At 37.4% G+C, this 15,799-nt stretch overlaps 1 protein-coding gene across 1 annotated transcript in view; it reads left to right on the forward strand.

The window, feature by feature from the left end:
- Positions 1 to 13,647: 13,647 nt before the first annotated feature.
- Positions 13,648 to 15,799, forward strand: part of LOC145675502 (syntenin-1-like) — a 36,024-nt gene continuing 33,872 nt past the window's right edge. Inside the window, exon 1 of the mRNA XM_081745952.1 lies at positions 13,648 to 13,828. The gene's annotated coding sequence lies outside the window, so the exon portion shown is untranslated. The remainder of the gene's footprint in view (positions 13,829 to 15,799) is intronic.

A 15,799-nucleotide genomic window follows, 5' to 3' on the forward strand; every position in this document is an offset into this window, starting at 1 on the left:
CTAGCCACCCGATGACGACGCCGTGGAACTTCGTACAGGACCCACTTCTCATCACATGTCAACATCCTGTCCAGAAATGGCTCCTTTCTCAGACTAGACAGCAAAGAAATACAGGTGTCTGTTAGCATTGCATTCTGGCCCGGAGTCAAATCATGTGGGACCCATCGACCAAACTTGTACTGCTTCCGCCAAGTTGATGGAGGTGCTGCTGAATGGTTTCTCCACTCACGCTGAATTGTAGTCCCAGTTCCTCACATATCTGGCCACTGTTCGGCTCAATTGCTGCCTGAAGATCTTCATTTTGAACATGTGTTAGTCTTCTGACACGTGGTGCATCTTCGAATGTTTCGTCACTGTCCTTAAACTTGTTAAATCACCACTGCACTGTCCGCGTAATCATGACACCCTCACTAAAGGCGTGGCATATCTTCCGAACCGCTGCAGAGATGTTTGACCCTAGTTTGAACTCATACAGCATACACGCATTTATGGCACTCTGTGGAGATCCCATGTTCACTATGTCCTTACGCAAGTTTACGGTGTAACTGAACTGCCACAACCAGGCAGTATGTTAGATATACTCACAGCAACAACCTTATCTCCATTCGCATTCAACTCGCGGTGTGAAGGTTAATTGAACACAGACCTCCACAAAAAGCTACAGTACTTTTTTTGGTTACCTTTATATATTTATACAAGACGCTTGCAAGATCAAGACAGTTTGGTGTAGTTATTTGGAATAGTATAGGTACAACATTGGCAAACAAAATTAAGCCAGTCCAAAAATATTTTATTAGGCTACTATGCCATGAAATGAATAGAGATTACTACCCATTTATGAATATTGAAATTATTTTTTGACGATTATAGGCATTAAGTGACAGGAGGAAACTTATTGAAAGAGATTTTATTCAGAAAATACTAGACAATACACATCATAGTGAATATTGCACAAATATAAGAGTACCTATGTATAATACGAGAAATGGATTAACATTAATTCATTTGAATCCAAAATCATAATTTTAAGTATAACCTATTCTTTTAATTTAGTTTAATTCATTTTTGTCATACAGAAGCATGAATTTTAGAGTTTGACAAATGTTATTTTTAGTATTTTTGACGATGTATCTATCTATTTTGAGACAAAAATATATGTTATTAATTTGACATCATCATCATCATAGGTATTCTGCCTTTATTGGCAGGTCCCCTGCCGCAGCTGAGAAGCTTCCATGCTCCACGGTCCTCCGCTAACCTCTTCGTCTTGGCGTATGATCTTTATGTTTTTATCATCCATTAATTGTAGTCTCCTTCGCCCTCTCCTTCTCTTTCCCGCCACCATACCCTCTAGCACGTCCCTCATGATACAATCGCTTCTTAGGCAATGTCCCAACCAGTTTCTCTTCCTCTTCCTAATAATATCTAAAAGTGTTCTTTTCTCACCCACCATTTCTACGATCCACGGTTTGTGCAAACATCATGTTTGTGCAAACACCGTGTTTGCGCAAACACTCGACCATACACGATTCAACTGTTTGCACAAACTTCAGTTCAATTTTGAGTTTAATCGCGTAAGCATGTCCACTGAAGCAGTTTGTTTAACGTTAATGTATAGTACCGGTATATAAATAACACCTACCCTCAGTGGCGGAACTTCAAAAGCAGTCCCCCCACACACACACACACACAGATACAGAAAAATCTTGCCAGGACTTAAAACAATTTAAGCATTTCATATTTCTTTCCAACACAGACATTCAAAGTCAGGCAATGAATGACACCATGTAAACACGAGTAACTACATGTAATAATCAGAATATTACCGCTACTTTGAATTAGGACTATTTACTAATTGTTTAAAACTGAATATAATATATGTGAATGGAGTTTTCATGATTGTTAAACTGTTATAATTCAACGAGGATATGTATGTATACACGGCTGATTGACAGTGACAGTTCTGGAAAAATATTATGTTACTTATTTTCCTAATGATCTTTTGATTACGAGTTACATACGCATATACTGTGTGTATTCAAATAAATTTTGTAATACATTAAATTTACCTCAGACTCATAGCCAAACGGACTGTAACATGTTCCGAAAGTAGTTCTAAACTTACTCAGAAAAATAAAGATATATCTTTTTCCCCAACTTTGATCACATCAGGAATGACAAAATCAGGTGTTATAGCCGCTCAAAACCAATAATCTTAGGATAAAATAGTGCGTATAGTTTTCAACGGGAGTAACAAAAATTATTTTTCTTGGTTGCGATTTCAAGTCTGACTAAAATAAAACACATAGGCCTATAATCAGGCCTCCTTACGTCTTGGGCCTCTCTGCCGTTGCAGAGGCAGTAGTTCCGCCACTGCCTACCCTACAATTTTTTTTTTCTGTTCGTAAGATTGCTCTAATTTAGACTTGTCTGGCAAATATCAACTTATGACCTTTGTCTGATCAAGTTTTTCACCCTGGCAGATGTTATTGGGTACTAGAGTAGACGAAATTTGTCGCTTGGTGTTGGTGAGCTCATTGCTTGATGAAATGACAAAGCGACTGTTTGTAACAAGCTGCTTGCAAAATGGATCTGCAGTCATTCAGTCAAGGATTTTTTTTTATCTTATCAACTAGAACAAAACCTTTTGTACGAATGCAACAAATACTCCGCGTGCTGCTATACTCAGTGGGGGGATGGTCGGTGGCGTTGGGCGCTCGAAAATGCGTTGTTACGTGAAATATGTCATACACATGACGTCACTAGCAGAAAACCCTGTATGTGGCATTATCAATCATGTCATTGCTGGAACTCCCGCGCTTCGGTGTTGATCCCACCCCCCTCGGCCGCACCGACGGCCGCGAAGGCGCGAACTCCAGAAACTATTGAAGTTAGCAGCACAACGACTGTTGTTACCAATAGGTACGTTTGAAATGGTGCGGTGTGAAGAATGAAGCCTATGTCCTTTTTTTTTTTTTTTTTTGGTTGAGAAAAAGATCACAAATGAAAATACCGTATCTACCATAACATATAGCACAAATTTACCACTACTTATATAAAATGAAAACATGTGTGGTCAAAAATATAAAACTATACTTATTAGTGTTTCTTCCACAATTATTTCATCCAAGGTCGAAATACCGGGTAATTACATTTCCTGGTCCCTCAGAAAGTCCATATGGGAAAAATACCACGAGGGTACACAGACGTCATCTGTTCCATTTCCAGATCTTATACTTGCATTTATCTTCTTTAGTTCTCTTCGGTATGCAGAACGAAGTGGATTGATTTTATTCCTCACTGACTCTCTATCCGTCGTTTGATCTATTTCCTTTATTTTATTCACTAACTTCTCATATGCCGCATTTTTCATATTCCTGTTTTTATAATCTTCACTCTTTACCTTTCACAGTTCAGGTAAATTTCAATAAAGGTCAATAAATTCTCACCAGAATTCTTGATTCCTATTCATTGACGCCATAGCGCAAGAAATAAGCGTCTGTACACTAGGCTTCCTACTCGGAAATAAACCTCGTGTTTGCACAAACATGCCCATACACGGTCGACGTGTTTGCGCAAACATCATGTTCGTGTAAACAATTTTTGAATGAGTTCGATGTGGAAAATGTTTGCACAAACGTTTGCGCAAACAGCTCATACAGCGCCACACATAGTCAAACTGTTTGCACAAACAGCCTTGTTTGCACAAACCGTGGACCGTGTATGGGCCCTATAACACTCATTCGTTTTCCGCCCGACTCAACTAATTCTTTCCATTCTTCTCCACACCCACACTTCGAAGGCTTCCAGTCGATTTTCATCACCTTTACGTAATGCCCACGTTTCCGCCCCCTACAGTACAACACTCCACACGAAGCATTTTATGAGTCTTTTTCTCAACTCTTTCTTCAAGGTCCCACAAAACAGACTTTTCTTCCTCCTAAAGACTTCTTTCGCTATTCCTATCCTTGCTTTTATTTCACGTTCGCACTTCATGTTATTGCTAAGAATACTACCCAGATATCGAAAACTATTCACTTGTTCTATTTTCTCACCTCCTACTTTTATATTTGACACAGACCCCTTCGTTCCAATCACCATTGTTTTTGTCTTTCTAACATTTATTTCCATCCCATATTCTTCAAAGCCCATCCTCAGGTTTTCTAACATTTTATTGATTTCCTTTTCAGATTCTGCAACAAGCGCCATATCATCTGCAAATCTTATGCATCTAATCATTCTACCTCCTACCGAAATACCATCATCATCATGTAAACTCTTTTTCACTATCTCTTCTAGATAGACATTAAATAGTGTTGGCGAGAGGCAGCATCCTTCTCCAACTCCCCTTCCAATTGCACTCTCTTCCGTCAGTTCTTCCCCTATCCTAACACTTACTTGTTGGTTCATGTATAAGTTTCTTGTAAGTCTTCTATCTTTCCATTCCAACCCTATCTTCGTTAGAACTCCCAACAACAATTCCCAATTCACGGGGTCAAAAACCTTTTCTAGATCAATAAATATAACATACACCTCTTTCCCTTTTTCTATAAATCTTTCACCGATCGCCCTTAATAATCCAATTGCATCTCTTGTGCCCTTGCCTCTTCTGAACCCGAACTGCTTCTCCTCAACTTCTTTATTTGTTCTTTCATATAACCTTCTGTTCAGTATTCGGAGCAGAATTTTAGCTGCATGATATGAGACTAATAGTTCTATAATCCTCACATCTCTTTGGGTTCGATTTCTTAGTCATCGGTATCATGATCGTTTTCAGAAAGTCTTTTGGCCATTCTCCTGTTTCATATATTTCATTGCATAGTCGGAACAATTCTTTCTTTCCCTTGTCTCCTATATTTTTAATGAATTCGATTGGTATGTTATCTATTCCGGTTGCCTTTCCATTCCTAATCTCGGATATAACCTTTTCAAACTCATCCCTAAGAATACTAAATCCTTTATCATCCTCGCCTACTTCATTTTCTACTTCAACATTTAGGCTACACGGTCTATCCCTCCTCTCATATAAGTCTTCAGTGTATTCTTTCCACCTTCCTATGACCTCATTTCTCTCGCTGACTACCTTCCCATTCTTATTTTCTACTGACATCATAATACCCCTTGTTTCCTCCGAAATTCCATAGATTTCACCTCCTTGTACATTTCCTCATATTCCCAGCTCTTTCTAATTCTTCTATGTCCTCGCATTTTCTTTTGTAAAACTCTTCCCTCGCTCTGTCTGTTTCTCTTCGTAATTCATTATTTAACTTTCTGTACATCTTTCTGCCCTCTTCTGTATCAATCTGTTTCCACATCTTCCTCTCCCTCATTTTCTGTAACATCTGCTCTGTAACCCATGGTTTCTTAGCAGTTTTGTGTTCGCGGTAACCTACTGCTTCTTTTGCGGCTTGCTGTAAGCAACGTTTAATATGTTCCCACCGTGCGTTACTACCTGCACCTATTCTTTCCTCGTTTGAACATTTTTCTTCGAATTTTTTAACGAAAAGATTTCTTGTTTCCTCGTTTTTCAACTTTTCAGTATTCAACACTTTGTTACCTACTTTTCTTCTGCCTACATTTTTCAGTTGAATATCTACTTCGGCCAGCATAAGATTATGATCAGAGAAAATATCAGCCCCGGGAAGGGTCTTCGCGTTCTTTAAGCTATTCCAATACCTGTCCTGAATCATAACATAGTCTATCTGATATCTTCCGCCGTCTATTGGAGATTTCCATGTATATCTTCTTCTCTTGTGGTGATTGAACCAAGTGTTCCCAATTACTAGTGAATTCTATCTACAGAAATTCACCAGTCCCTCTCCCCTTTCATTTCTTTTGCCTAAACCATATTTGCCTACGATACTACCTTCCTGTTTTTCTCCCACAACTGCATTGAAATCTTCCATTAGAATTATGCATGCACCTTTCTTCTCCCTATCTATAATTTCTTCTATTTTCTCATAATTTTCCTCTACTTCTTCATTTGCATGCGAAGTCGTCGGTGCATATGTCTCTATCACCACTAGATCCTTCGTTTTTCCTTTAGGCCTTAACATCATAACTCTATCATCAATAAATTCTACTTTCACTACCTTCTCCTTTAAGCGCTTTCCAAGAATTATTCCTACGCCATTATGACCGCGCTTTTCATTACCTGAATAAAACATTCTATATTCTTCCCTGTTCAATACCCCCATTACCTTCCCATCTAACTTTACAAACGCCTACCAAATCTAAATTATTTTGTTTCATTTCTTCTTTAAGACTTTCTAATTTTCCTCCCTGTAACATAGTACGTACGTTCCACATCCCTATCCTAAACCTTTTGCTCTTCCTTGTCTTTCTTTCTCTGTCTGTCTTCCTCCCATTATTACTTTCTCGTCCAATAGTCCTTCCCAAGCCACCCCCTCCATGAGATCCGAATGGGGGGGGATACTTTACCTCCGGAACTACATTTTGACCTGCGAAAGACCATTGTTCATATGTTCTCTTTTTGCTGCCAGCAAACTAGGAAAAATAGAGTGGTGGTTTCCCGTTGCCTTCCACCCCGCAGTATCCCAGCCGTTAAAGTCACTCTGACCACACCTGGGACTAATGTCTAAGTTGCATTACCAATCACTATGATTTCCGCCAACTTGGCTACTGGAGAACTGCTGCCTTCTCCCAGAACACTCTTCGTCTGGCTACTCTATTTAGACCAATTCGGTAGGAGTGACCCTTCTGGTAGTGAACTACCACCGACACAGCTCTAAATTTCACTGTAGCACGCAATCCTCCCCACCCGACACATAAGTGTATTCGTAAAGGTGGTGTTTATCGGGGAGGATTATTAATCCGACGCTATTTTATTTTATCATTATATTTTACTGTTTCAGTAGATAGGTGTTACATTGTATGCGATATGTGTTTATTTTTGTCCGAAAAAGTGCTTTATTTTTGCCGTTAGGCTGTTCATGGTCCAAAAAATTATTATTATTATTATTATTATTATTATTATTATTATTATTATTATTATTATTATTATTATTATTATTATTATTATTATTATTATTATTATTATAAATATCATATTTAGGCTTTTATTTTGTTACAAATCTAGTGGTGAGGTTTGAAAAAAAAAAACGAAAAGGGGGTAATGTCCATCTAAAACAAGTTAAGTCACGTCAATGCAAAATCTTTTCTCTTTGCATGCGTTACCAGGCGCACTGAAGTTGAACGAACTGGCGCTGTGAGTAAGCAATCACGAGCTTTTGTTCTGCAGAACGATTGATAAGAATCGACTGAAGAGATTGTAGGAAAAGTGTATTAAAAAAAAAAAAAAATATTTGTTTTTTTAACGCCGAAGAAGCACGACCTAGTATTTCCCTACAGTAGAAACCCAATAAGAAGTGTACTATCCTACTTTTTTTTATTACTAGCCTATTACATAAATAACGTCTACGGTTATTGCACCTAATGCTTTACATTGTTTTATTAGTTGGTATTCTTTATAACTAAGGTTCGGATTTCTATGGCATGTCGCAGAGGCTCAGTGATAGAGCGTTCATCTCTAGTGCGTGAGGTCCCTGGTTCTATCCTAGCCCGCGCCAAGTGAACTATGTGGTGTATAAACACAATGTACGTGAATTTTCTCGGGATTCTGCCGTTTTCTCCCACATATTTCATTCCACCGTTATCATCTATATTATTATCGCCGTCTCCCTTATCGTCAGTACATAATCTTAAAACTTTTTTTTTTCGTTTTTGCTCTGTATTAAAAATGCAAGACATCCTGTAGCATGAATCCAATTTATCTCTATACTCTATTGAGGAGTAACCATGATACGATATGAGCCCTTTCCATCACCCTTACAAGCTCAATTTGCTGCTTTAACGCAAAGGAGCACGGGCACTGATCCTCTTCTCTTGACACTTTCAGGAACTGGTTATCTTTTGTTTGGATATCTGACAACAAAATACACCTTGAACGCCTGTACCTCCAAGTCATACAGAGATCTGTACCTCTGGAAGGGGTGTTCTTGAATGTTACTGTGATGTAAATCTCCAGAACACTACGTGAACAACACGTTCATTTTATTTTCACGGTTACCAGTCCGAGACACAGCGGTTCCATATGTACTAGTGCACAATTGTAAGTCTTTCCACCTGAATCAAAACTTCGAAGATTTTGTTATTTGCTTTTTTTTTTTTTTTTTTGTAAAGGATGGAAAGTCATGGTAGGAGAGGGTAATTACTCACAGTGTGCCCAAGGTGTTGTTGATGTCTAAGTACTGTCCTGGAGCACCATTCCGTAACTATCTGCGTCAACGCAACGCAAAATCTATACTTCCTTTTAAGATAATAAGAATAGGTTATAATTGATTTTGATGTTTGCACATTTTGCGTCGTGTTCAACCCCGCAATTTTTGCGAAGGCTTATACGAAATGACGTTTCCGTTTGTTTTTTAGTCTATGGAAATATTAATTACAGGTTGCCCCAATATGCAATACAAAACCTAAGCAAATGACTGGTAAAATTAAACAGTTGAAACTGATGTACTCCTTATCCCTCCCCAGTAATCATCAAATGAAATAATTGTGAATTAGTGAGGAAAACAATGCAGAGAAAATCCAAAAAGAACTGTGAAAGAATGTAGGACATTTGAATGTAGGCCTACGTACATAGTGGAACTAATCGATAAATCTCACAACTCAGGTTAATCTAGAAGGTTATATGTTGATAACTTTCAATTGTTTTCTTTAGCTTTTGGAGCATAATTAAGGAACGGTAAACTGAAATTTTTGTCACACTTGACTTTCTTTTATCTTCATTGAATTAAATACCTTTGCACTTTAAATACATTAGGGATATAGTATACGTAAGACCGTCTGAGTTCCAGAAGGAGCTGGACGCTCATACTTTTAGGGATTATTCATTGAGTATCTACGAACTTAGAAAGGGGGTAACAAACCCACTTTCATTTACTTATCCACTGATACGAAAATAAAAAAGAACGTACCTATTTGCCCTTGTACTTTATATGCTATAGCGCATTACATTATATGCAACAAGGATTTTGGTCTGCATCACGATATAAATTTAAAAATATTTAACATTTTTTGAATCGAAATCAACAAAATTTATTCTAGAATGTAAAAATAGAATGTTAAGCACATATAATGAAGACAGCGCAGTGATTTAATTTGGTAACGTATAAATATATAATATGAAGTATCCTCGCGCACGGAAGACAGGGGGTTCTCATGTATACTATTACCTAAATTAGATACTACGGTTTTAAAGAAAATCAATTTTCACGCTTGAATCGATCTGGTTTCACTTCCGCTAACGCATTTTACCGTGCAATGTCAAGGTCATTCGACCTTCATAAAATCAATGTAACACAGTTTACCAATTATATAAGAAATACATTATCTGTTTACTTTTTCTTCTTCTTACTTTCCGTCGGTTGACGACCTCCATAAAATATCACAATGTAGTAATTATATAAATAAACTTCTTTAAAAAACGCTAATATTGAATTAAAATGCTTAGTACATATAAATAAATGCATTTTTCAAGCTGGCTTTTTCTTTTGTAAAAACAGTATATTATTGAGAATATCTATAAAATAATGAACTGAAACATTCAAAAAATGAAATGAAGTTTTACGTCCCCGCTTATGTCATTTTGGATAAAGGAGACGGTGATGATGAGAAATGAATGAAATGGTGGAATGAAGAAAGTGGGAGAAACGGGAGAATGCCGAGAAAACCCATGAGCACGGTATTTGTCCACCACAAAGTCCACAAGGCGCGAGCTGGGATCGAACCAGGGATCCCAGAGGTGAATGCTCTACCACTGAACCACCGCAGCCACTGAAACATGCAACCAGCTGGTTTGTATTATTAATATGTTGCCAGAAACGGATTTTTTTAGTCGAATGGTAAGAGCACATTGGTCGAAGATCTGATTTGGACCTTTCTAAATCTATGAATTTTCGTTTGGATAGTTTTTTTTTTAAAAGAAATTTGGTTTCCAAAATTCCTTTATATATACCGGGTGTAACAAAAGTGCCTGGCCTTCGAATTTTCGATACATCTTTACGCTGTTCATCCGCCCGGGAAATTAAAAAAAAATACTTAATTGAACACCAGCAAAGTTAGTCAGGATAAAAAGGGTCTAAACTAGGAGTAAAAATTGTTCATGGAGGCGATATTCAAGCCAGAAGTGGTTGTAATCAATTACTTTCGGTTTTTACTTTGATCACTAAAGCAAAAACGAAAAGAGATAGCAAGATACACTGGTTCTTATGCAGAGTCGTTCTTACGCGTGATTAGTGACATACTAAAGAGTTCGACTAACATATGTTTCCAGCAGTAACCAGGCTTTTAGTATGACGCTAATCACACTCCAAAACGACTCTGCATGAGGCAGTGTGTTTTTTGCGCTCGATTACCCACGAATGCATTAATCTCAATCCTTAATTCTCTACTAATACTGGAAACGGTATAAATTCATTACAACTTTCGGTGTAAATATTGATCTACATAGAGCATAAACGTGATACGAGATAAAGAGAAGCGTTTTCAACAAACCGGTTTCGAGTTCTGGGAATAAGTACGATCTTGTCTTTTAACTAGGTAGACCATACGTCCCCTTTTGACCGGGACAGTCCCGTTTTAGGAGCGTGACCCGGTCGTCCCGTCAATAGATGGAAAAAGTAGTATTTGTCCCGTTTTATGCAAGTGAAAGAAGTCAATACTAAAACCAATACCTTTACTCCTTGTAAAGGTATTAATAATTAATGATAACAAAGAGGCAATAATTGAACTGAAACTCCTTACATTAAACATGAACTACAGTTCGCAGTACTGCTCGAACGGCAGCAAAAGTTTTAACAGTTGCCTGTTTCTTCAACAACCTTCAACGTGTCTTTCCTTTTACATAAGTATCGAATTACTTCACCTCGCCCTGTAACAAAGAGAGAGAGAGAGAGAGACAGAGACAGAGAGGAGGGGGAACTCTGATACCATTGCAGTGATATGAACAAAGGTAGGCCTAAAAGTCCAGTGTTGCTAATTCAAAAATGAAATGAAATGAAATCTTTAGTTTTACGTCCCACGGTTATGCCGGTTAGGCTAAAGGAGACGGTGATGATGAGAGATGAGTGAAATGAAGAAAGTGGGAGGAAAGGGGAAAACCCCGAGAAAACCCACGAGCACGATGTTTGTCCACAGAAACTAATTTAGTGACCTATTTCTCATGATTTTTAAAAAAAGCCGGAACCTGGCCCGTTTTCAGCTGAAAATTTTAAGGTCAATTTACTCTTAATCCCCTATACAAACCTGGATTAACAGAAATCAACCACTTCCGGTTTTAACGTTGATCGCCATAGAATTAAAACGGTAATAGATACTGAGAAGCGATTTCTTGTATTCAATTGAATATCTCAAGAGTTTCATCTCAACTCCAATCTCTCTACTAAAATCGGAAGTGGTTGAAATCTACTACAACATCCGGTTTCAAAATTAATTGAGAAAATATCGCGTAATAGTATCCAAACTATTTGGCGTGGTATACATGTTAATTTGTAACTGGTCATTCGAATAAATCATCTTCTTTCTATACACTTAAAGATTTTTCGAATATTTTAAAAACACTATTTTAGAAACCTTTATTTGAAATTAATAGAGGACAGGGACGTACCTTGTGGGGGGCAGGGAGCAACTTTTTTGTAGGGGCCTAAATATTAATGCTTTCCCCCCTCCCCAGAAAAATCTAAGTTACGGCGCTGATAGAGGAGCCAGTTCCCCAATTAGTAATTATGGGGGGAAAGGGTGGTGAGGAAATTATAGTCTTACTTCTCAACGTTGATGTCTGTGGAGAAATCTGATGGAGCTATAGCCCCTGCGGTTGATTCTAAACCAAGGTGACCAAAACTTTTACTTTCAAAAACGGCACGCATACGAATCGGCGACGGGAGGGGTGACTTCCACATTGAATTTTGGGACTCAGCAGTGTTTTCAATTTACAAAATACACAAGAAAGAATGATAACACAGCGTTTCTAACTTAAGTACTACCCAAAAACACTCTACTACTTCCAGTAGCGTAGCCAGGATGTGTTTTTGGGGGGGGGCCCAAGTGCCGTTATAGGTACATATAGAAAAATTACAAACAAGAAAATATATAAACATAAAAATATATAAAAAGTTACAAACATCAAAGTACCAAAGTACATTGTCGGACCTCTTTGGGGGGGGCCCGGCCCCTCCGGCCCCCCCCCCCCTTCCCTACGCCACTGACTACTTCAACACTCAGAATTTCCACTCAATTCCCACTTGAACCACAGAACACTCAATTTTCATTTGAATATTCAGAAGTTCTACGCACGGCTGAACCTTCCCAATGAGTGTTGGTACGGAAGAATGTAGAATTAGCATTGACCAATAATTACGGGACACCTGGGCCATGTTTCCTTAAAAACGGGACATTTAGGCGTCCCGTTTGAGAATCAGAAAAAACGGGACAACGGTTGAAAATAAGGGACTGTCCCGGCTAAAACGGGACGTCTGGTCACCTTGGATTCTAAACTCTATCCTAAACAGGGTGTATTTCTCAAACCAGAAAAAAAATGTAGTCTAATGTTCAACCACATACATCCGGTGGAAATCAGTGCAAATTATGTTTATTACTTTCTTATTATTGTTTTTATCTAACACTTCTGTTTCAAAATTTAAAAAAGAAAGAAAGAAAGAAATGCCTGGTACTCGATGAATCAACTTCACATGATGGTGTTGCAGGCCACATGCACTGTTGCCAACTCGCCAGTGTGAAATGTCGCTAGTTTAGTACTCTAAAGTCGCTAGAAGTCGCTAAACGCCTCCTGCCAAGTCGCTAAAAATGTCGCTATATAATTTTACAAAGGAATTAAAATAATTTAAATATTTTTCATGTTCAATGAAAGACTCGGGTATTTTTTTCTTTTAAAAAATGACCATCTTGACAAAACCACTACACTATGTGCTTTGAAGAATACAAAATTAATAAATATAGCATTAAAAGTTTGCAAATACTTAAAATTTTGGATCACTTTTCCCCACTCCCTCTAATAGAGTACGATTATCTTTTTTGGGGGGAGGGGGAAATTCATGTTGCTTTCGTATTGGAACACTTCACCCAACTCACCCCACGAAATTTCTGTATAATTTATATTAAGAACAACCGCAGTTGAATTAATATATAAATTACACGCACTACACTGAACAAGAAAAGCTCCAGCGTCACTGTCACTGTACGCACTGTGCAATGCAAGAGGTTACCAGCTATTGCGCAACTAGTTAGATACGGGAAACTCCCGGATTTCCGAACCGCAGTGAAGAAGGGCATAATCCTCATAGCAGCGATGAATACAACGAAGTAAGTCGCTCATAGCAGTAGTGCAACCGAGTGTGTAAAAGTAATTATTAGTGTCACAAACTGCAAAATTTTGGAAACTTTAATATAAATATAGAACAAAATATTTGAATTCCTAAATGTCGCTAGATTTGTCGCTAGGCGCTAAATAAAAATTTTTGTCGTTAAACACTTCCAAAAGTCGTTAGTTCTAGCGACAAAGTCGCTAAATTGGCAACATTGGCCACATGACCTTACGGATTCTGACGTCATTCGTGCGTGGATAAAGAAGACGGGAAATCACAGATGACTGCTTGATAGTTGCAAGTATATAGAACGGAGTATTTTAGTGAATTTGTTCTAAACTTACGAAGTGTTACGTGTGTTCAAGTGTAAAATTAGTACAATCAACGTTTAGTCTTGAATTGTGAATAGAAGTTAAGTGCAAAAGGTAATTCTTTGGTATGTTTTTATTTAAGTTATTGTTCCAAAAAATCGATACATCAAGGTTACAAAGCTGCCTGCTGAATTGTCAACTTACATTGGAATGCGTATCTTCCTTCAGCAATCCAAGATACATTTATATCAAGACTATCTGTAATAATTAGTCATTTTCGTTGTTTATTGTAAATGACAGCTATAAGTTGCCGGTATTCGTGCTTTTTTGTAACACGGCATTTCTTTCTGTTCAACTAATTGTAATATCATACGGAAGTTAATTCAATAAACATTAAAATGTGACATGTTTGTCGCATACAGGTTTGGAAGCTTATAAAACTCAAGTAATATTTAGTTCAACATACAGGCCAATTTTAGGCATACCACTCGAAAAAATCGCTGAAAAATTTTAATTGCACTGATTTCCTTTGTCCTTCGACGACATTACCCCACTTTGCATATTTGAAATTTAAGGGGGCTACCGTAAGTATATATTAAAAATTTGGCATTACTCGAGAAGAGTGTTTTACCAAATTTTGACATTTCTTACATTTTGAGGTTAGGTTAGAGCTTTGTATTTCTTCTAGCTGAGCATGCACTAAATGAGGAGCTCCATTACTACATACAGATTGACTTCAGAAGGGCTCGGTATGTACATATGTCATAGAAACTACAGTACATTAACCACGAACCAACGTGTGCTAGGTGGCCACTAAAAGGCACGAATGCTATCCAAGTCAAGGGAAGAGCATAGCGGGGGGTTAGGAAGGAGGTGTGTCCCAAGGGAGCAGGCGCGTCAGCGACGGGGGGTATACGGATGACAGGATAGTGGAAGAACACTTATATACACAATACTTTAACTCAAAATTCATTTCTATGTGCCGTGCATTTACAATAATTACTTATATTCACACTCTGATTTCACGAAAAATGTTTGACATTCTATTTTACCTATGAATTTTTTATTTGGTAGAACCGTCTGCTCGAGTGAATCCGAAAATTTACTACTATTTTATGATTTGGGTATAAATACAAGGTCCGGTGGCATAAAACTGCAGTGTAAAAAACAAATGAACCTGTACCAGGTGGTCACTAAAAAGTACGGATGCTATCTAACCGAGTCAGGAAAGGGCAAAAGAGATGGGCCCAAGCGGTAACGAAAGGGTGCATCAGAAAGGTGTCAGCGATGGTGGATCTATGCGGAACGCGGATAGTGAAAACACGTGGGTTTAGCATGACACGAGTTACAATAGCACTTGTAATGGTCTCACACTAGTAACGGTACACATGTAAACATAAAATACATCTTTAGGTCATTCCATGTGAAATCACCTAATTTTAAAACATGACCATGCTTCAGTGCCTCAGATTCTGTTCAATTTTTTTCATACATAAATACTATTGAAATTATGCTAAATTATATATATATATATATATATATATATATATATATATATATATATATATATATATATATATATATATATATATATATTTAATGAGAAATGGGTCGGGGAGGAGTTTTTAAATTTGCAACAATTTTACTTTCCGCCACTCAGCATCATGGAACTAAAATTACCATAACTTCCTTATTTTTTAAGTTATTGGGCTCATGCAGGTGTCAAGTGAAAGCTAAATATTTGCTCTTTCAGAAGATCCTAAGAAATATTGCAAAAAGTTACACTGTCAAACATTAATAAGCATATAAAGTTTTTTTGAAACATCTTTTATACATTCATCTTAGCACGTACATGATACGGTTGAAAAATAAAAAGGGTGTTTTTTTGTATTTTTGTAATCATTATTTTTTTAATATTTATATTTATTTTACATGTACGGAAATATACAGTTTTAGGTTTTGTTACAAATTGTCATTGCTCATGTCATAAGTTACAACTATGAAACGTTTGAAACTGTTTTTCATAGAATCGTTTTAGTATATACCAGGGTGGATTGATTTAAATCAGTCTGATTTAAATCACGA

This window comes from Thermobia domestica, chromosome 18, assembly GCF_964235325.1.
Source record: "Thermobia domestica chromosome 18, izTheDome1.hap1.1, whole genome shotgun sequence".
Lineage (NCBI taxonomy): Eukaryota > Metazoa > Arthropoda > Insecta > Zygentoma > Lepismatidae > Thermobia > Thermobia domestica.